At 47.4% G+C, this 22,133-nt stretch overlaps 4 non-coding genes and 1 pseudogene across 4 annotated transcripts; 3 read left to right on the forward strand and 2 right to left on the reverse strand.

Moving 5' to 3' along the window:
• Nucleotides 1-2,520: 2,520 nt before the first annotated feature.
• LOC125977935 (U5 spliceosomal RNA) lies at nucleotides 2,521-2,632 on the reverse strand. The gene has a single exon (XR_007484781.1). It is a non-coding gene; the product is annotated as a U5 spliceosomal RNA (small nuclear RNA).
• Nucleotides 2,633-9,895: 7,263 nt separating this feature from the next.
• Nucleotides 9,896-9,968, reverse strand: trnak-cuu (transfer RNA lysine (anticodon CUU)). Its single transcript has one exon. It is a non-coding gene; the product is annotated as a tRNA-Lys (tRNA).
• A 753-nt stretch (nucleotides 9,969-10,721) lies between these two features.
• trnat-agu (transfer RNA threonine (anticodon AGU)) lies at nucleotides 10,722-10,794 on the forward strand. Its single transcript has one exon. It is a non-coding gene; the product is annotated as a tRNA-Thr (tRNA).
• Nucleotides 10,795-14,432: 3,638 nt separating this feature from the next.
• On the forward strand, nucleotides 14,433-14,598 carry LOC125977934 (U1 spliceosomal RNA). The gene has a single exon (XR_007484780.1). It is a non-coding gene; the product is annotated as a U1 spliceosomal RNA (small nuclear RNA).
• Nucleotides 14,599-15,893: 1,295 nt separating this feature from the next.
• On the forward strand, nucleotides 15,894-15,978 carry LOC125977944 (U5 spliceosomal RNA; annotated as a pseudogene).
• The last annotated feature ends 6,155 nt before the right edge of the window (nucleotides 15,979-22,133 follow it).

Here is a 22,133-nt window from a genome sequence, read left to right on the forward strand (position 1 = left end):
CGCTGTAGGTCGCAGTGCAGTCATGCGTCAGCAGGGTGAAGAGCAATGGACTGAGCACGCAGCCCTGGGGGGCCCCCGTGCTCAGCGTGATGCTGGCGGAGATTTTGTCGCCAACACGCACCACCTGAGGCCTCTGACAGAGGAAGTCCAGTATCCAGTTGCAGAGGGAGGTACTGAGGCCCAGCTCGTCGAGTTTGCAGATGAGTCGCTGCGGCACAATGGTGTTGAAGGCAGAGCTGAAGTCCACAAACAGCAACCTCACATATGAGTCCTTTCTCATATGACAGGCCAATGTTACACAGAATGTACCATGGTCTGCAAGCTTTCTTTGAGGCTCGTTGGTCTAGGGCAGGGGTGTCAAACTCATTTTTGTCGCGGGCCACATTGTAGTCAAAGTTTCCCTCAATGGGCCATTATGACTGTCAACCCAAATAAATAAACGCCTCATATTATATACAGTATAAGCTACAAAACAAACTGACAAATAATTGCTTTTTCAAATCAGACTCGTGGAAACTTTTCACATATTTCAAAAATAATTTTAAGAAGATTCTTAAAAGTTCCGACAATTTGCAATGTTAGTATGACATAGATTTAATGCACAATTTGTCGTTGCGGGCCACAGAAAATGATACGGTGGGCCATAACTGGCCCCCGGGCCTCGAGTTTGACACCAGTGGTCTAGGGGTATGAATCTTGCTTTGGGTGTGAGAGGTCTGGGGTTTAACTCCCAGATGATCCCTTCGTTAAAACATTGCTGTTGATCAACTAGCCCCATTTCATCTGAGGTGCATGTCACATGGGCTGTCAATTGAAACGAAACGGGTTGTGTTCATTTACCTTGGGTCTCTTGAATCTGTTGTTTCGATTCTCATCACTTGAATCTGCCGTCATGTGTCATCCATTGCGCCACTCACCCTACAAGACTGTATCGACTGTAAACGTGTGTGGAAAACTGTCATTGTCCAAAGGAAGGCTGTATAGCAACAGTGACCAGCAGACAAATTCATCAAAGTAATTTGATTATACCATAACCCGGATTCGAATGGAACACAACCATTAACCACTACACGATCATGGCCTGTATGCAGTAGCGTTAAATAAGTTGCGCATATTGGCCATGATCATATAGTGGTTAGTACTCGGCGTTGTGGCTGCAGCAACCCTGGTTCGAATCAGGGTCATGGCATACTCAAATAACTATGTGGAATTTGTCCCTTGCTCACTATTGCTGAACAGCCATCTTTTGGACAATGACGATTTTCCTCACGTTTGCGGTCGATAGCCTTAACTTGTAGGGCGAATGGCGCAATGGATAAAGCGTGGAGCAATGGATAACGCATCTGTCTACAAATCAAAAGATTCCAGGACTCCTGGCCAGCTCACATACCATTTTGTGGTCAACATTAGCTATGTGTAATTTATGTGAACTTTTGGGTTGAAGTAACTCACAGACACTGTCAAAAAATAGTCTTTCCAATTTTGTCTGATCTCAAGTCTTAGGAATCATCGGATCTGCATAGTTATTGGATAGTTCAACCAACATTTTAACATCGACATTCTTTCATGGTCTGCCTGGGTGTCGTGGCTGAAGTTCCTAGAGAAAAGACCCTAAACATGCAACTGCATATTGGCCATAATATAGCAATGAGGCGGCTGCAACCCCAGTTTGAATCTGGTTAATAGCAGAATAAACTTGTTGCAGTTATTTTTTATTCACCCTAAACAGTCTTACGTTGGACCATGACAAATTTACATACACACAAGCTTACAGAAAATGACAACTTCCCGTGGGGCTAGTGGCTTGTTTCTTGCTCTGAACAGACAGGCAAAACGATTCCTAGCATTTGCTAATCAAGTCCTAACCAATTCCTGTGTGTATGGGGGGGCAAAGGAACCAATCAGATGGCCCGAATCCATGCATGGCGGATGATGGCAGTGATCAACACAGATATTTGAGAAGTGAAATGAAGTTTATAGGATTTGCAGACAGTGTGCAATCATTATTTAAACAAAAGTAGGCAGGTGCATACATTTGGAAACTCCAACAGAAAAATGACAGCAATATTTAGTAGATCCTCCTTTTGCAGAAATAACTGCCTCTAAACCAGTGGTTCTTAACCTGGATTTGGTCAAACTCTAGGGGTTCGGTGAGTCGGTCTCAGGGGTTCAGCAGAGCCTCCACTGCGGAGGTCCGAACACACCAGATTTATAAATTCGTGATAAAGCATATCTGAACTGGTCTCGCAAAGACCGCAGAAGTCACACCGATTTGCTGGTATGTCATTTGTCGTGAATTCATGCATTGTGTTGGTTTTATTCTTTCAGCAAGGTGGTGTTCATGCACTTCTGCATGAGTTCCGCTCTATTCTGGCCCAACTCTTTCGGTGCAGCCGTTGTACATATGATGACCCTGGAAAGTTCTTGGCGAATTATCCATCTTTGCCTTTCATGTTCATCGGGTCTACCATTTTAATAGGTATCTACACTGTGTATTTGGATAGAGACTGCTGAAAGGGGAAGCATATATGCCGTTGGTGAGAATGGGTAGAGATAGACTCTTATTGTTCCTCCCCACGGAAATCTTTAGTAAAAGGCGAAAGATTTATTCCATCTGAAAAGAAAGAGAGATCTGATAATCTGGGTCAAAACGGGCGACGTCACTGCTGGTCTCACCAAATTCACAGGCGGTCTCACACTCAAATTGCAGCAACCAGTCCTTCTAATACAAACAATAGACGTTGATAGATTTACTATACTTACAAGGACTCAACCTAAATAGAAGGTTTAAACAAGTATTTTGTTTTCATTAATGTCTTTTTTACTTTAAACATCTTTGGCGCACAGGATTGTAGGTACCTGATCAAACCTTCTTTCAAACAGCGTCACCTATCGATTGGGCGTCTATTATGAGTATTGAAGGTAAAAACAGTTGTATGTCTTGGTACGTGTACTTTTGGTATGAGAGAATGGGAAATGATCCCATCTCTGTGTTTTATTTGAAAACGTGTGATTTCATAACTTTATTCAAATCGGGAAACAAAATATGATCGTAATTTCTCAAATGATTTCTCAAATTTCAGAAGTGCTCTATATCTCTCGTGTCGCAAATAATTGAGGCTTTTCTCGTTGCTGGCATGGTTTGGAGTGTAATTTACTTCCACTGTGATGGTGGCGTTCGATATTTGACATTTGAATATAAATCTGTCAATTTACTTTAGAAAGTAAATGTTGTTTTCTAGAAATCCATACTGAGATGTATGAGGAACAACAATTGGGCGTATTCTTAAAAAGACAGACCTACAGCCGACAAAAAGGTTTTGATACGTTCATATCATATGACGAGTCAGGAACGTGGTAATTCCATATTATTTTGCATTGACTAATTTGGTTAATACAGTTTAGCAAGCAAATGCACAGTTCCATAGTACAGTTAATAACATGCTCAAAAGCATTCAGTGTGTCACAGCACCGCAGACCTAAACTCCATGTGCGTACGACTGCGTGTGATTTTTGTTTTAATCAGAAAGACCAGGGGAGAGCGCGAACGCAGTCCACGACTGTTGTGTTTATACGGAGTAGAGATGAACGCGAATGCAACTTCTTTATTCTGCAACTTTTTATTTTCTCCCCACTCATGCCATACATAGCAGTACAATGCCCCTGGCGCACCACAGAGCCCCCAACTGTCAACATTATTTGAGACCTCCAATAACAAACTATATAATATTATAGTTTCAACATACGATAATACCACATCTCATATCTGAACTGTTCTTGCAAAGGCAACAGCAGAAGTCACACTGATTTGCTGGTATGTCATCCCCCCCTATATAGAGGGGTTCGGTGAATGTGCACATGAAACTGATGGGGTTCGTTTAACCCGCCCCCCAAAGAGGGGTTTGTTGAATGCACATATGGACCTGATGGGGTTCGGTACCTCCAAAAAGGTTAAGAACCACTGCCTTAGAGGATTATTCTGCCTCTTGTGTAGAAAGGTCTGTTCCTAACTTTTGCCAAGGTCTTTCAGGGCACCCTGATGGCACGAGTGCCTCTTTTGGGTTGTGTCGCTCTTGTATGCATGTCCTGCAGTTCAGTACCATTTTGTTCACTTGCTGGCTGAGTCCCGGCCACCACACAGATTGACGTGCACGTGATTTACATTCCAGGACACCTAAGTGTCCTTCGTGTAATTTGAACAGCACGTCGTTCCTCATTGCGGAAGGTATTACCAGTCGTGTGTCCTTTAGCATCTTTCACTGTTAATGTGGCTCGCTCCGGCCAGTCATTTTTCAGCGCTGGTTCCTGTTTTGCATGTGCTGGCCATCCTTCCATGCACATGGTCATGACACGCGAGCAGACACTGTCGGCTTTCAACTGCTCTTTCAGGTTTTCTGTATATGATGAGCTGACAGGTAGACTCTCAGTGACACAGTCCACAAATATGTTTGTGCTCTCCATCAGCTCCTGGTCATCAGTGGACATGCGTCATTTTACAGGTTGCACGTGAAAGTGTGTCTGCTGTCCAAAGCGACTTTCCTGGTACGTGCACGATGGAGTATGAGTAGCGCATCACCCTCATCCTGAAACCCTGGATTCTCTGTGGCAAAAGATCCAGTGCTTGGGCTCCAAGCAGGATGAGAAGGGGTTTATGGTCGGTCTCCAGGCAAAACTCCTTTCCAATGAGGAAATCCCGAAACCGTTCACAGGCCCATGTGAGGCCCATGTGAGGCCCAGAGCTTCCTTCTCCACCTGTGTGTATCGTTGCTCAGTTGGAGTGAGTGACCGTGATGCGTAAGACACAGGCTTCCATCCTTCCCCTCATTTCTGAAGAATTACGCCCCCCAACCCATACGATGATGCATCAGCAGATACTTTGGTGTCTCTGCCCGGGTCATACATAGCCAGCACCGGAGGAGAGGACAGAGCTTTCTTTAGGTCTTCAAATGCTGCTGCCTGGTCCATGTCCCAGACCCAGCAGTTGTTTTCTTTGAGAAACATATACACATTCAAACCGGTTAAATCCACACACAATCGCAGCTGTCTTTTGTCCTTTTGGGGCACGACCACCATGCCGGCACACCAATCAGTTGGCTCCTTCACCCGACTAATGACGCCCAGAGCTTCCATGCGCTGGAGCTCTCTCTTGACTTCACCCACCAGTGGTAGTGGAATCCTCCTGGGTTTTTTTACTGAATATGGCACGGCACCTGGCTTGACCTTTATGGTGTATGGTTGTTGTAGCTAACCCAGACCGCTGCGCAACTTGGGGTAACTTGCCTTGAAAGTCTCCATGTCTATGCTCTCGACTCGGATAAGCAAGCCAAGAAATGTGCTCTGGTTTTGATCAATATATCAGTGTTTTTTTTCATTTGCCGTTCTCATCCCTGATGTTTAGCTCTGCTTCAAAATGAGGCTTGTCATCTTTCTGTGGCAACTGTGATTTTTTTCTGTGGCTCATCACCTGACACCTACCCACAGTTTGCGGTGTATTTGTCTACCTAGACTCAATATATATATTTGTGTGTGTATATATAAACAGTGATCTCCAAGAACCACCATCATGTGTTTGTTTTTTTTTAACAACGATTACTTCTAGAACATTCCTTGAAAATAATACGTCCTCATCAGTGAGTTGTTTTAGAACAGGCCTGGGGGCTGCCTTTTGCCGATGGGCACAACTGTAGTGAATGCAAACTTCCTGTGTTGCAGAGAAGAACCAGCGGACACACATAGTCATTGCTTTTCTTTTTGTACCTTTAATCAGAAATCTGCTATTGGCTGTAATGAAGATTTGGCACACAAAACGTACCTATATTCCTGGACTTGGACTCTGACTCGGGGACTCGGACTCGGTCGGACTCTGTCATTTTTGCCGGACTCGGACTCAGACTCGGTGCTGATTTTGACCGAGTCCACCGAGTCCGACAATAAAAAAATCACGTTCAATTTTATTTTCATCATGCTGCTCAGAATGCGAGTAGGAATACTGTCCACAGCCCTGCTTACGATCAATGCGGCCACGTTGAGTTGCACTTAGGCTAATGTTTACATTATGTACCAATGTCAAGGACGATTATGTCACCCAGCTTATATCATTGATGTGTTTCGATAGTTGTGGGGTCGTCACTAATTATTTGTGTTTAGATAAATGTCTGAGCTATAATGGTGTAATTAATGATTAAAAAATATTATCTTACATGTCCCGTGTTTCAGAATGGTTATTTAATTGGGCAAGAGTGTTTTCAAGCGTTTTGCCTCATGCCAATGGCACTCAGGGCTAAGGGTGGGCTTCAATGACCATTTTTGTAAAGCCACGCATTTAATACCATGTCAAATAATATATTAGAGTGTAGGTTATGTTCCAATGTATCCACTTCTATCGGTTAAATTGTCAACCGTACATTTATGACTATGCCTCGAGTGATCTACGTTATGAACTAGCACAACTCCGGTGGGGCAGGGAAAATGTTATCGATCCGACGTCCGATTGGAACGTCGCCTCACATTTACGTCCGCCCTCTCAGCAAGGGATCCTATATAAGCCGAACCAGCCAGTGTGAAAGCAGTTGCGTTCGTTCTGATAGATTTTGATCTAAATTAGCCTTGACTAAAGACGAAGCAGTCACATGAATTAACGGAAAAAATTGACAGCCGGACTAGGACCCGGACTCGGACTCGGTGGTCAAGAGGCCGGACTCGGTGCAAAAATCCGACCGAGTCCACAGCCCTGGCTCAAACCTCATTGAATAAAGTACATAAGCAGACAAGTATATTCACATATTAAATAAATAAAAGAAAACATTTTAAACATATAATTATACCTACACACCAAATCAATAAAGAAGACATAACTAAACATTTTTGATAAGTGGTAATGAGAAAGGTTTTTATAACTTTATGATCTGATATATATATTTCTGAGCACTTTGAAATAACAAATGTTTTTTGATATATTGCCTGAATAGCTTAATGACCCTTAAGGAACTATTCAATGCATGCCTGATGATTTTCTAAATCACGGACACTGCCAAAGTCGTCTAAAAATGTTCAGTACTTGATTGTATCTTATGTTTTGACTAATTCTAGACACCAGTTTTCGATTACTACTGAACGTTCTGGACAGAGGGAAATATTTTGCCTAACAAAGAAAAGATATGGTTGAAAGCATGATTAAACTAAGAATATGATGACGTAAGCAAGTACATGGAGATCAAAAGAACAAACAAACAAAAACATGGTAAGTGGTGAGTACAAACTTTGCATGGTCAGGGAACATTAATAAATAGGTAGATGATGTCACAGCCAAAAGCTCACATAATTCCGTACAAAATGACAAAATTGAAAGAATGATGAATGGATGAGGTGGAACAGTATATGTGCAAGAATGTTTACAGGAAGGTCACTTGGAGATAAAACCAGCAGGTGCCAGAGGGAGACAGCCAAGCCAAAGACGATCGTCAAGGCTGAAAGACGGAAAGGACAACAACAGCCCCCACAAATCGAATCTCCCATAATCGCACCCAACCCCACGGAACCAGCTCTCACCGAACCAGCACCCACTCCCATGGAATCAAACTCTCCTGTGAACTTGCCCCACCCCAAAGACTCATCACCCATCAAACTCGGCCCACACTGGCCGACTGAATATAAGCTGACCAAAGAACCTTGAACGTGGCCTTTTCTGAATGGAGACTTTGCGCTCTTGAAAGGCCCAGCGCTGTATTGTACTTTCCTGAAGACAGAGCTTTCTGAACAAGAATTGTGATTGAACTCAACCAACCTGTGTAAGTCTAATTTCTGCTTCAGTGTCTTAGCATTTTCCTAAATCTGAAGAAATCAAACGAGCACACAGTGAGTAAATTGGATAACTGGTGATTGGCAATGACTTTTGCCGTGAGGCGCAGATAGTGCGCTCCCTAAATTGTGGACAAAATCCAACAGGTGCATGAACTCAATCTGTTCTTCAACAGATTTGATTCCGCCTCCCCCCCACCCCTTCACCTCGCTCCGTATCTTTTTCTGCCACCTTCGACACTCCAGCCCCCCCGCCAGCTCACCAACCCCCTCCCCCGGAGTCACTCTTCTGTCTCCTGTCTCCACTCCATCACCCCGGTCTTCCGACATCCCCCTCTTCTTTACAGATCTTCAGGTTCACTTCAGAAAGATCAAAGCAGGGAAGACCCCGGGCCCAGACGACATCTGGCCGAGACTGCTCAGGGATTGTGCGGACCAGCTGAGTGGTGTGGTCAGGTACCTGTTCAACCTAAGCCTAAGCCTGAACAAGGTCCCAGTACTGTGGAAGACCTCCTGCGTGGTCCCTGTACCAAAGGTGCCATGCCCCAAGGAGCCTAACCACTTCAGGCCTATTGCCTTGACTTCCCACCTGATGAAGACTATGAAGAGGATCATCCTGGGTCACCTGCGTTCACTAGTGGGAGCGCAGCTGGACCCCCTGCAGTTTGCTTACCTGCCTGGTATTGGGGTGGACAATGCATTGATTTATTTACTGCACAGAACACTGCTTCACCTGGAGGACAACAGGAGCACTGGGAAGATCATGTTCTTTGTTTTCTTCAGCGCTTTTAACACCATCCAGCCGTCACTGCTTAGGGTGAAGATGGAGAAGGCGGGTGTGGACCAGTGCCTGACTGCATGGACAACGGACTTCCTCACCGACCGGCCGCAGTTTGTGAGGTTACATCGCAGTGAGTCCGACGTGGTGCACTGCAGCACTGGTGTCCCCCAGGGTAGGGTGCTCCTTTCCTTTTCACCCTGTTCACGTCAGACTTTACCCACGACACCGCACACTGCCACATCCAGAAGTTCTCCGACGACATGGCCATTGTTTGAAATGTCGCAGAGGGGAACGATCTGGAATATAGGTTGGTCATCAAGGACTTTGTCAGCTGGTGTGAGCTCAACCAGCATCAGGTGAACAACACCAGCAAGACGAAGGGGTTGATTGTGAGCTTCGGGAGGACAGCACCCATCTTCACTCCAATGAACATCCAGGGATCGGACAGTGAGGTAGTGGAGAACTACAAATTCCTGGGTGTTCGCCTTAACAACAAACTGGACTGGACTGGACTGATCACACCCATATCCTGTACAAAAAGGGCCAGAGTCGCCTCCATCTGCTGAGGAGACTGAGGTCCTTCGGTGTGTGCAGGGCTCTCCTCCGGACCTTCTATGACTCTATGGTGGCCTCGGCCATCATCTACGCTGTGGTCTGCTGGGGTGGGGGCAGTAGTGACCGGGACAGGGGGGGACTGAATAAGATGCTCAGAAGAGCGAGCTCTGTTCTGGGCTGTCCCCTGGACTCCATTGAGGTTGTGGGTGAGAGGAGGACGTTGATTAAGCTTAAATCCATCATGGACAACACCTCTCACCACCTCCATGAGAGTGTGCGGTTCCTGAGCAGCTCCTTTAGCGGCAGACTTTTTGCACCCTCGGTGTAGGAAGGAACGGTTCCTCAGGTCCTTCATTCCCTCTGCTGTCAGACTTTACAACATGCATGCCGCCTGATAAAATGAATGTGTTTCGTCTCTACTAGCAGCACTTGTGTTTATCCTTGTCTGTTATTTACCCTTTTTTGTAATTCTGGCACTTGTTTTATTCTTGCACTCGTATTATTATTGCACTGATATGCGCTGCTGTGACAAGTGAATTTCCCTGCTGTGGGATGAATAAAGTTCAATCAATCAGTCAAGAGTTGGTTCAGACTGAAGTCAAGTTTTTGATTTCAAAGCATGACACGTTAAATTGACTATGAAAGGGATCGTCTGATCCGAAGTCAGGTGCCTTATCCATTAGGCCACATCGCCACGTGAAATACTCCATGTTTTCAGTGTGGCCTTGATAAGACTGTTTAACGGTTCCCAACAAGCAAGGATGCCCAATGTGGGAACCGAACCCACGGCCCTGAGTTTAAGAGTCTCATGTTCTCCCCACTGAGCTAACCAGGCTTTTCGACCTTGGAATTGTTTCATTTTTTCATTTTTTTTTTTGAATGGGTTAGGGGAAATAGAGAAATGTTTTAAGTGTGGCCTCTGAAACACATCTATTGATAAGACTAAAGAATCACAGGTTCCCGACAAGTGTGGGCTGCCCAATATGGGGATAGAACCCACAACCCTGAGATTAAGACTTGCATGCTCTACCACCTGAGCTAACCAGGCTTCTCCTATTAAGAACTGTTTCATTCTTTCACTTTTTTTAATGGGTTTGGTTCACGAAAACCAGAAGCCACGTTTTAGATCTGGCCTCTGAAACACATTCGTTGATAAGACTAAACATTTAAAGGTTCCCAACAAGTGGCAGCTGTCCAATGTTGTCTCTAGTTGGAAACCCCAGCCCGAGTTGGAAACCCTAATTGGAAACCCTTGCCCCAGTTGGAATTCCTAGTTTGAAACCCTACCCGGAGTTGGAACCCTAGTTGGAAACCCTAGCCCTAGTTGGAAATGCTGGCTCTAGTGTGCAATAGAGAAAGCATTTTTTCTTTTGGTTTTTGTCACTTTGTTGCACTGAAAATGGAGATTGGGGGGGAGTCAGCACAACAAAAAAGAAATCAGAAACCAAAACCTTTCTGACAGTATAGAAAAGAATATTAAATAATACATAGAATAAGGTTTACTGTCTGTGAAGTTGAGTTTAATTGAAATGGCCAGTGGTTGAATCAATTTTACAGTAAAATAGCTTTGTAAAACCAACTATTCATGGCCTCGGTAGCGCAGGCGGTAGCGCGTCAGTCTAGTAAACTGAAAGTCGTGAGTTCAACCCTCACACGGGGCTATGTTTTATTTAGTCCTAACCCTAACTCGAGCCCTTGTTGGAAACCCTAGCCCCAGTTGGAAACCCAACTTTGAGAATGGTCAGACAGAAGTACCTTTTTCTTTTGATGAAGTTCAGTTTGATGGAAATGGCCGGTGGTTGAATCAATTTTACAGTAAAATAGAATTTTAAGACAGGTGCCACAAATTCTCGTTGGCGCAGGCGGTAGCGCGTCAGTGTCGTAATCTGAAAGTCGAGAGTTTGATCCTCACACGGTGCATGATTTATATATATTCCAACCCTAAATCTAGCCCTACCTGTAAACCCTAGTCCTAGTTGGAAATCCTAGCCCTAGCCTAGTTAAGTTTGATCAAAATGGGCGGTGGTTGAATCAATTTTACAGTAAAAAACAATTGCACAAATTGCAAATGCATAGCCTCGTTCGCGGAAGTGGTAGTGTGTCAGTCTCATAATCTGGAGGTCGTAAATTCGACCCTCACACAGGGCACACTTTTATATAGTCCTAACTCTAGCCCGAGTTGGAAACCCTCATCCTCGTTGGAAGCCCCAGTTGGAAACCCTGGCCACAATTTGAAACCTTAGTTGGCTTCCCTAACCCGAGTTGGAAACCCTAGTTTCAGAATGCTCAGACTAAAAGTCACTTTATCTTTCTGTGAAGTTCAGTTTGATTGAAATGGCCGGTGGTTGGATCAATTTTACAGTAAAAAAGAATTGTAAAACTGTAAATGCACAGCCTCATTAATGCAGGTGCTAGCATGCTAGTCTCACAATCTAAAGGTCAAGAGTTCGGTCCTCAGCTGGGGCAGACTTTTTATATACCTAGTCCAAACTAGCCCTAACCCTAACTCTAGCCCTAGTTGGAAACCCTAGTCCTAGTTGGAAACCTTAGTTGAAAACCCTATTTCCAGTAGGGAGCAGGTTGCTCAGACTAAAATAACTTTTTCTTCTTTTAAGGGGTAGGGCAGCAAAGTAAGCAGGGATTGTGAATATCAGCAAGCACAGGTTGCTCAACTGGAGTCAAGAGAAACAAATTAAAAATTGTACATCAGATGAAAAATGTGCCTCTTTCTTTTGGCTTTTGTCACTGACAATTGGGGTCACCACAACAAAGATCAAAACATCACACAAACAGTTTACCTATATTTTCCTCTTTCAATTTGATGATACACTAGACATGAATACCTGTTTAGATTTGAAATCTTATCCATTAGGCCAGATAGCCATACAGGAAATTCTGACAAGTGATAGCAGTGCAATGATTTTTGAGCATATACAGTAAATCTACAGCCTAGATTCAAGTGGAGTTAACTGACTGGATCAGAAGATTAAGGGGTTCAAGTCCCTTCGTTGTCAATTTAATGAATGTCAAGAGGAAAGTAGCCTAGTGGATAATGTGTCTAACATTAAATAATAGTTTTTATTTTGTTTCTGCATTACCCAATACATCTCCTTCACATTGTGACACATTCTCCCATTATCTGTCTGTGTTAGGTAGAGAAAAAGATTTTAAAGGAAAGGTAAGTATTGTTGTGTTGTGTTTTGTTGTATTGTGTGTTGTCATTACCGTATTTTCTGGACTATAAGTCACATTTCTTTTCATAGTTTGGGTGGGGGGGCGACTTATACTGAGGAGCAACTTATACGTGATTTTTTGTCACAAATTTTCAAAATAAAAAAAAAACGAAAAATGGATAAACGAACCGTGATGTAGCAAGGGATTACTGTAGTTTGAACTGCAAGTGACATCAGCGGCGCGGCGGTTGTTTACTTAAAGGACAAAGGATTCGATCACGGGATGACGAAGATGACGAAGGGCCCCATGTACTACCGGCATCTTTAGTGGCTTTGCTTGTAAGTGACACAGAGGACGAAGAGTTTTTTTTTTTTCCCAATGATCATCACACACACATCTGGGTGTGGTGAGATTTGTCCTCTGCATTCAACCCATCCCCGTGTGATTTTGATCCATCCCCTGGGGGAGAGGGGAGCAGTGAGCAGCAGCGGTGCCGCACTCGGGAATCATTTGGTGATCTAACACCCAATTCCACCCCTTAATGTTGAGTGCCAAGCAGGGAGGCAATGGGTCCCATTTTTATAGGTATGACCCGGCCGGGGTTTGAATCCACAACCTTCCAGTCTCAGGGCGGACACTCTACCACTAGTTTGAAGGATTTAATGATTTGGAGTGACACAGAAGGTTTGAAAAACTATTATATGTTTCACGCACACCCGGTCCTATTCTATGGAGCTCTCTTCCACCTCTGTGGCTGGAAGTGCCACCTCCAGGGATGGAAGTCCACGCTGCCACACGCCTGGAAGTCGATGCCGGTGCTTGGGGCTGTGTGGCGGTGAACTGTTTATGTTATTGTTATTTGATATATTTGTCATTTTCAAAACTTGTTCAGGAAAAAAAATATTATTCAGTGGTAATGTTGGACGTTTTCAATAAATACAAATTCATACAGTTTTAGGGTTCTCAGGTTAAAAAAGGCAATGCATGCACGGGGTCCCCCAGGGCTGCGTGCTTAGTCCATTGCTCTTCACCCTGCTGACGCATGACTGCACTGCGACCTACAGCGACAACCGCATAGTGAAGTTTGCTGACGACACGACTCTGGTGGGTCTCATCACGAAGGGCGACGAGACTCGGTACAGGTCGGAAGTTGACCTTCTGACCATGTGGTGCAGGGACAACAACCTCCTGCTGAACGTCAATAAGACCAAGGAAATCGTTGTTGACTTCCGGAAGGGTCACACAACACACCTGCCGCTGATCATCGACGGTGCTGTGGTGGAGTGGGTGAGCTGCACCAAGTTTCTGGGGGTGCACATCAGTGAGGACCTCTCCTGGTCCGCAAACACCTCGTCACTGGCAAAGAAAGCTCAGCGCCGCCTGTACTTCCTGCGGAAGCTCAGGCGTGCATGTGCTCCTCAGGCAGTCCTGTCTACATTCTACCGTGGCACCATTGAGAGCGTCCTCACCAGTTGCATCGCTGTCTGGGGTGGTAACTGCACTGAACAGAACTTGAAGGCCCTGCAGCGCATAGTGAATACGGCTGGTAAGATTATTGGTGCTTCGCTCCCCTCCCTGAAGGACATTTACACCTCCCATCTCGCCCGCAAGGCAACCTCGATTACCAGAGATGTGAGTCACCCGGCTCACTCTTTGTTTGACCTTCTGCCCTCTGGGAAGAGGTATAGGAGCCTGCGCTCCCGCACCACCAGACTCGCCAACAGCTTCTTTCTCCAACTGTTAGGGCCCTGAACTCGCTACCCCCTTCTGCGTAGCGTGCGGCACTGTTGCGCTATTTTCTGGAATGTCTGCTGTACGCACACTTGCTCCTTTTTTTGCTCCTCTTATTTATTTATTTATTTGTTGTGTTATTTATTCATTATTTATTCAGCACGCTTTTGTTATACTTGTTTACTTGTTTGTCTGTTGTGGGCCATGTCTTGTCACCATGGGATAGGGGGGAACGAAATTTCGGTTTCTTTGTATGTCTTCGGCATGTTGACAAATTGACAATAAAGCTGACTTTGACTTTGACTTTGACTTAAACAGTTCTACGAATCCTGTTTCATCCACTGAGTGTGTATGTGTGCCACACGTTTTTAGCAATTAAGCCCGTGACTGAAAATGGCGTGTGCGGTAAAGACGTCGGCCCATGATCAAGAAGGTGGTTCACCCCATGTGAGGCTCAGCCATTGCACTACGGTTGTGCTGACCTCTGCAAATTCCCCTACTGTGTGAATCTTGACTGCATTATTTCTGGTAGTGGGGGACTGTGTTCGCGCTCTCCTCTGGTCTTTCTGATGAAAACAAAAATTAAGCGCAGTAGTATGCACATGGAGTTTAAGTCTGCGATGCTGTGACACACTGAACGCTTTTGATTATGTAATTAACTGTACTCTGGAACTGTGTGTCAGGGTTCTCCAGATTATCCTTATCGTATGATTATGTTGGAATGCAGCCTGTAATAAATAACCTAGCTAGATTAGTTTTATGCTTATGTTGGAATGCAACCTGTGATAAATCACCTAGCGTGTCCCATCCTACACAAAGTCGTAAAACACCCCTTGCTATGTTTTGACTAGAGGTCAAGGGCTTTCTCTATTCAGTCCACTCTTACCCCCACCCTGTTTCTCTTAATAAAAATGCTCTTGCAGGAGGCGAGAGTCAGACCTCCATTCGAACATCGCTGTACGCACAGCGACGAATGGACTCTCCACCTGCAGGTGTCTAAAGGGACTTACTCGTCTCCAGTGTGGTTCTTGCAAAATAAGTTTGACTGAGCGAATCTCTAACACTGTGCATTTGCTTGCTAAACTGTATTCACCAAATTAGCAAATGCAAAATAATATGTAATTACCACGTTCCTGACTCGTCATATGATATGAACGTATCAAAACCTTTTTGTCGGCTGTAGGTCTGTCTTTTTAAGAATGCGCCCGATTGTTGTTCCTCATACATCACAAGTATGGATTTCTAGAAAACATCCCAACTTTTACTTTCTAAAGTAATATTTTCTAATGTCAAATATCAAACGCCACCAACGCAGTGGAGGTGAATTACACTCCAAACCATGCCAGCAACGTCAAAAGCCTCAATTATTTGCGACACAAGGGAGACATAGAGCATTTCCGAAGTTTGAAAAATCATTTGAGAAATTACGATCGTATTTTGTTTCCCGATTTGTGTTGAATAAAGTTATGAAATTACAAATTTTCAAATAAAACACAGGGATGGGATCATTTCCCGTTCTCTCAGACCAAAAGTACACGTACCAAGACATACAACTGTTTTTACCATCAATAATCAAAATAGACGCCCAATATAATTGAAAGAACGAGCGCCATCAGTGTTCGATCAGATACCTACAATCCTGTGCGCCAACAATGTTTAAAGTAAGTGAGACATTAATGAAAACAAAATACTCGTTTAAACATTCTATTTTGCTTGAGTCCTTGTAAGTATAGTAAATCCATCAACTTCTATTGTTTGTATTAGAAGGAATGGTTGCTGCAATTTGAGTGTGAGACCGCCTGTGAATTTAGTGAGACCAGCAGTGGGGTGGCCCGTTTTGACTCAGATTTTCAGATCACTCGTTTCTCTTCAGATCGAATAAATCTTTCGCTTTTTACTAAAGATTTCTGTGGAGAGGAACAATAAAGAGTATACCATTTCCGTGGAGAGGAACAATAAGAGTATATCTCAATTTGTTGATGCTCTGCGAAAGAATATCAATATTGCAACGGATAGCCGCCTATATCATACTCCGTGCAACAATCATACGTTCACATAATTCATACCGGCACGTGTGAACATGTTCACATAAACAGAGAAATTATGCCGAGTGCAGACAGACAATCACGTTTAAAACCTCGTTTATCATCCATCCATTTATCCATCCTATTCCGCTTATCCGGGTTGGGTCGAGGGGGAGACAGCTTTAGGAGGGACTCCCAGGCTTCCCTCTCCCCAGTCACTTCATCCAACTCAACCCGGGGAATCCCAAGGCGTTCCCAGGCCAGCCGAGAGACATAGTCTTTCCAGCACGTCCTGGATCGCCCGCGAGGTCTCCTACCGGTGGGACATGTCCGGAACACTTCCAAAGGGAGGCGTCCAGGAGGCATCCTGATGAGATGCCTGAGCCACCTCATCTGGCTCCTCTCACCGTAGAAGAGCAGCGGCTCTACTCCGAGTCCCTCCCGGATGACCAAGCTTCTCAAGGGAGAGCCCGGACACCCTGCAGAGGAAACTCATTTCGGCCGCTTGTATTCTGGATCTCGTTCTTTCGGTCACGACCCAAAGCTCGTGACCATAGTTGAGGGTAGGAGCGTAGATCGACCGGTAAATTGAGAGCTTTGCCTTTTGTCTCAGCTCTCTCTTCACCACGACGGATTAGTACAGAGTTCACATTACTGCCGACGCTGCACCAAACCGCCTGTCGATCTCGCGCTCCATCCTGCTCTCACTCGTGAACAAGACCAAAAGATACTTGAACTCCTCCACTTGGGGCAGGATCTCATCCCCGATCCGGAGAGGGCATCCCACCCTTTTCCGACCGAGGACCATGGCCTCGGATTTGGAGGTGCTGACCCTCATCCCGACCACTTCACACTCGGCTGCGAACCACCCCAGTGAGAGCTGGAGATCACGGCTTGAAGAAGCCAACAGCACCACGTCATCTGCAAAAAGCAGAGACGCAATGCTGAGGTCCCAGAACTGGACCCCCTCAACGCCTTGGCTGCGTCTAGAAATTCTGTCCATAACCATTATGAACAGAATCGGTGACAAAGGGCAGCCTTGGCAGAGTCCAGCCCTCACTGGGAAATAATCTGACTTACTGCCAGAAATGCGGACCAAACTCTGGTATTGGTGATACAGGGACCAAACCGCCCTTATCAGTTGGCTCAGCACCCCGTACTCCCGAAGCACCCTCCACAAAACTTCCCGAAGGACACGATTGAACCCCTTCTCCAAGTCCACAAAACACATGTGGACAGGTTGGGCGAACTCCCATGCCCCCTCGAGGATCCTGCCCAGGGTGTAGAGCTGGTCCACTGTTCCATGGCCAGGACAAAAGCCACACTGCTCCTCCTTAATCCGAGGTTCGACCTCCCGACAGACCATCATCTCCAGCACCCCTGAATAGACCTTACCAGGGAGGCTGAGGAGTGTGATTCCCCTATAGTTGGAACACAACCTCCGGTCTCCCGTCTTAAAGAGGGGAACCACCACCCCAGTCTGCCAATCCAGAGGCACCGTCCCCGATGTCCACGCAATGCTGTAGAGGCGTGTCAGCCATGATAGTCCCACAACATCCAGAGCCTTTAAAAACTCTGGGCGGATCTCATCCACCCCCGGGGCCATGCCCCAGAGGACTTTTTTGATTACCTCAGTGAGTTCGACCCCAGAGATTGGAGAGTCCACCTCAGAGTCTCCAGGCCCTGTTTCCACAATGGAAGGCGTGTCGGTGGAATTGAGGAGGTCTTCAAGTACAGTCAGCTTCTGCAGCCAGGGATCGGTCCGCCAAGGTCCCTGCCTTTTTCCGCCGCCCATTTTGCACTGCACCCGACCCCTTTGGCTCCTCCGGCAGGTGGTGAGCTCATGGGAAGGGGGACCCGTGTTTCCTTTTCGGGCTGTGCCCAGCCGGGCCCCGTGGGCGAAGGCCTGGCCACCAGACGCTCGCCTTCGAGCCCCACCTCCACGCCTGGCTCCAGATGTGGGGCCCGGTGACCCGCGTCCGGGCGAGGGAAAACAAAATCCATTTATGTTTTTCTTCATAAGGGGCTTGTGAGAGCCGTGCTTTGTCTGGCCCTTCACCTAGGATCCGTTTGCCATGGATGACCCTACCAGGGGCATGAAGCCCCAGACAAGATGGCTGCTAGGATCATTGAGGCGTGCAAACCCCTCCTCCACGGTAAAGTGATGACTAACGAAGGGGCTTCGTTTATCAATGCAGTTTAACTTCTGGTGGGGCCCATTTGAATTGGCACATGCCAGTCTATTGTAATTTGGCAAAAAATATTGTTTTTAAATAAAAACCAATAACCAACCCTGTCAATTGCACAAGCACTCCTCTTTACTGTTCACAAGCACAATCACAAGTACAAGTCGTCTTCATCCATAAGCACATGAGTCTTTCCTTGTTAAAACACAGCAGCCCTACAAAAAATGTTCCATCAACTTTTAGTGTCTTAATAGACAATGATGGTATTTATTTAAATATTGAAACAAAATATCTACCTCCTTCAATGTTACACGTGAATGCACATACAGAGAGAAGTTTTATTCATTTTGATAAGGCTACATGAAGCAAAATATAAAGGTGAATACACACTGTTTTCGTGCACCATTTTAGCCCAATTCCATCATTTCCTTGTCTGTCTGTGCCTCCTTACCAGCAAATTTCTGGAAGTCCACATGGCGTCTTTGATGGCAGCAAAAGTGAGCCACTGCTTTGTAAAGTCTTCTTGCTTGATTTTCAACGGGCTCACCCCATAGAGTACAAGGTTCAAGATTCAAGATTCAAGAGTTTTTTATTCGCCATGTTTGAGCGTGCCAAACAAGGAATTTGACTTCGGTAAATCACAGCCTCTGTTCAACATTTAGGTGACTAACAACAACATGTGAAAAATGAAAGATATTCTCAAACATCCCCTGATCTTAAACTGATCTTAAACTCCCAAGAGGGCAAGGAAAAACTCATAACTCCAGCTAGGGGAAATGAGAAACCTTGAGAAGAGACCACAGATGGGAGGGTCCCTCTTCTAGGATGACCAGGCTGCAATGGATGCAGAGAGGACACATAGTACAAACAGTGTAAACAAAAAAGGTGTGGAAAGCGGGATGTTATTGCACAGTAATGACTCTGAGACTCTAAGAGTGGTGTGAGTTCATCAGAGCGACAGCCTGGGGGAAGAAGCTGTCTCTGTGTCTGCTGGTTTTAGTGTACAGAGCTCTATAACGGCGTACGGAGGGGAGTAGTTCAAACAGGCTGCAACCTGGGTGCGAAGGGTCTGTTGAGATGTTGATGTCTGCATTCAACACTTCCCTTGCCGGGAACTGCAGGTCGCCCACAGGTATACGGCAGCCATGAACTACCTGAGCAGGTGCCACACTGACTCCTGGGCGCCACAGCCAGGTCGGTGGCACGTTGAGAGCGCTGATATGCCCCGGGAGTGCATAACGGACCTGACTGGGAGGCCATCATGGGCCACCATCCACGACAGGTCCCAACAAGTTTGTTTCGAGAGGGCGGGGTGGTTGACGTTGTGCCAAACTGTTGTGGGCTCGCCGAATGCGGGTCCGAGCACTGGACAAACCACTTCCCGCTGTACAGATCATAGATCTGTGACTTGTTAAAATTTTCTTGCTCTAATTTAAAGTTCTTCAAAAACTTTTTGGTGAAGAAATAAGAAGGTGGCGCGTTAAAAGACACAGGAATTCATTGGTCGATGGGTATTAGCTTTAGTTTCCGGAGGTATGTGTCACGTCTCGCCCTGCTCCACTATGTGTCTGTCTTGGTTTCTGTCTGTGTGCTCGTCCCTCCCCTCCTGTGTGCCCATGATCAGTGTGATTGTTCCCACCTGCCTCTCGTTACCTGTCGTGTATAAAAGTCCTGTCTGCCCCTCTCTCCCTGTTGGATCATTGGTTTTGGTCATTGGTTTTGGTCATTGGTTTTGGTTCCTGTCGTTCGGTGTGTCGTCCTGTCTTGGTGCCGTCATGTCCTGCTGTCTTCTTGTTCCACGTCCCGGTCAGTCAGTCAAGTTATTGTTTAAGTCATGTCAGTTTACCGAGTCTGTATTTTGAGTTGCTTCAATAAACCCTGGTCCAAGCTGCACTTGGTCGTCCTGCTCCATGCTCCACCACCCGACCGTGACAGAATGATCCGACCATCACAACGACCAGCGCTTGGATCCCCCTCCACCACCAACTCCCGCTGCGACGCCCGATCGTCGTCCGAGCTTGTTCCAGCGCCATGGGCTTGCAGCTGCCATCGGACTTCGCTCCCGCGACGCCGGACCCGCGGCCGCCATCGGAATTCCTCCCAGCACCATCGCCTCTGCGAGCGTCATCGGACTTGGCTCCCGCGACGCCGGACCCGCGGCCGCCATCGAAGTTCCTCCTGGCACCATCGCCTCTGCGACCGTCATCGGACTTCGCTGCCGCGACGCCGGACCCGCGGCCGCTATCGGAGTGCCCCCCGGCGCCATCGGACTCGCGGGCACCACCGGGCTCCATCCCAGCGTTGCAGAACCTGCGGGCGTCGCCAGATTTCGGGCCAGCTGCGCCGGACCCGCGATCGTCCCTGGCCCCACTCCCACTGCTGCGGCGCGTGATGGCTCTTGCCGCCGCGCACAGCCCCGCCTTCCGAATGCCGCCGATCACGGTACGGACTTTGTGAGTGGCCGCCGATCGCGGTACAGACTTCCGGAGTCGCCGCCAATTGCCGTACGGACTTCCTGAGTTGCCGCCGATCGCGGCACAGACTTCCCAAGTCGCCGCCCTAGTGCGGTTGTGTTTCCCCGAGTTTCCGCGGAGTGCGGTTCTGTTTCCCCAAGTCGCCGCCCGTGTGCGGTTGTGTTCCCCAAGTCGCTGCCTGAGCGCGGTTCTGTTCCCCGAAGTCGCCGCCCGAGTGCGGTTCTGTTCCCCAAGTCACCGCCAGAGTGCGGCTCTGTCCCCTAGGTCACCGCCAGAGTGCGGCTCTGTCCCCTAGGGCGCCGCCGGAGTGCGGTTCTGTCCCCTAAGTCACCGCCAGAGTGCGGCTCTGTCCCCTAGGTCACCAGCAGAGTGCGGCTTTGTCCCCTAGGGCGCCGCCGGAGTGCGGTTCTGTCCCCTAGGTCACCGCCAGAGTGCGGATCTGTCCCCGCAGTCGCCGCCAGAGTGCGGATCTGTCCCCGCAGTCGCCGCCCGAGTGCGGATCTGTCCCCGCAGTCGCCGCCCGAGTGCGGTTCTGTCCCCCAGGTCGCCGCCCGAGTGCGGTTCGGTTCCCCAAGTCGCCGCCCGAGTGCGGTTCGGTTCCCCAAGTCGCCGCCCGAGTGCGGTTCGGTTCCCCAAGTCGCCGCCCGAGTGCGGTGCGGTTCGGTTCCCCAAGTCGCCGCCCGAGTGCGGTGCGGTTCGGTTCCCCAAGTCGCCGCCCGAGTGCGGTTCGGTTCCCCAAGTCGCCGCCCGAGTGCGGTTCGGTTCCCCAAGTCGCCGCCCGAGTGCGGTTCGGTTCCCCAAGTCGCCGCCCGAGTGCGGTGCGGTTCGGTTCCCCAAGTCGCCGCCCGAGTGCGGTGCAGTTCGGTTCCCCAAGTCGCCGCCCGAGTGCGGTTCGGTTCCCCAAGTCACCGCCCGAGTGCGGTGCGGTTCGGTTCCCCAAGTCGCCGCCCGAGTGCGGTGCGGTTCCCCAAGTCGCCGCCCGAGTGCGGTGAGGTTTGGCTCCCCTAGTTTTTTTTTTTTTTTTTTTTGGGACGTCGGGAGACGTCCCTTGTGGGGGGGGTTCTGTCACGTCTCGCCCTGCTCCACTATGTGTCTGTCTTGGTTTCTGTCTGTGTGCTCGCCCCTCCCCTCCTGTGTGCCCATGATCAGTGTGATTGTTCCCACCTGCCTCTCGTTACCTGTCGTGTATAAAAGTCCTGTCTGCCCCTCTCTCCCTGTCGGATCATTGGTTTTGGTCATTGGTTTTGGTCATTGGTTTTGGTTCCTGTCGTTCGGTGTGTCGTCCTGTCTTGGTACCGTCATGTCCTGCTGTCTTCTTGTTCCACGTCCCGGTCAGTCAGTCAAGTTATTGTTTAAGTCATGTCAGTTTACCGAGTCTGGATTTTGAGTTGCTTCAATAAACCCTGGTCCA

Source organism: Syngnathus scovelli, chromosome 11 (genome assembly GCF_024217435.2).
Source record: "Syngnathus scovelli strain Florida chromosome 11, RoL_Ssco_1.2, whole genome shotgun sequence".
NCBI lineage: Eukaryota > Metazoa > Chordata > Actinopteri > Syngnathiformes > Syngnathidae > Syngnathus > Syngnathus scovelli.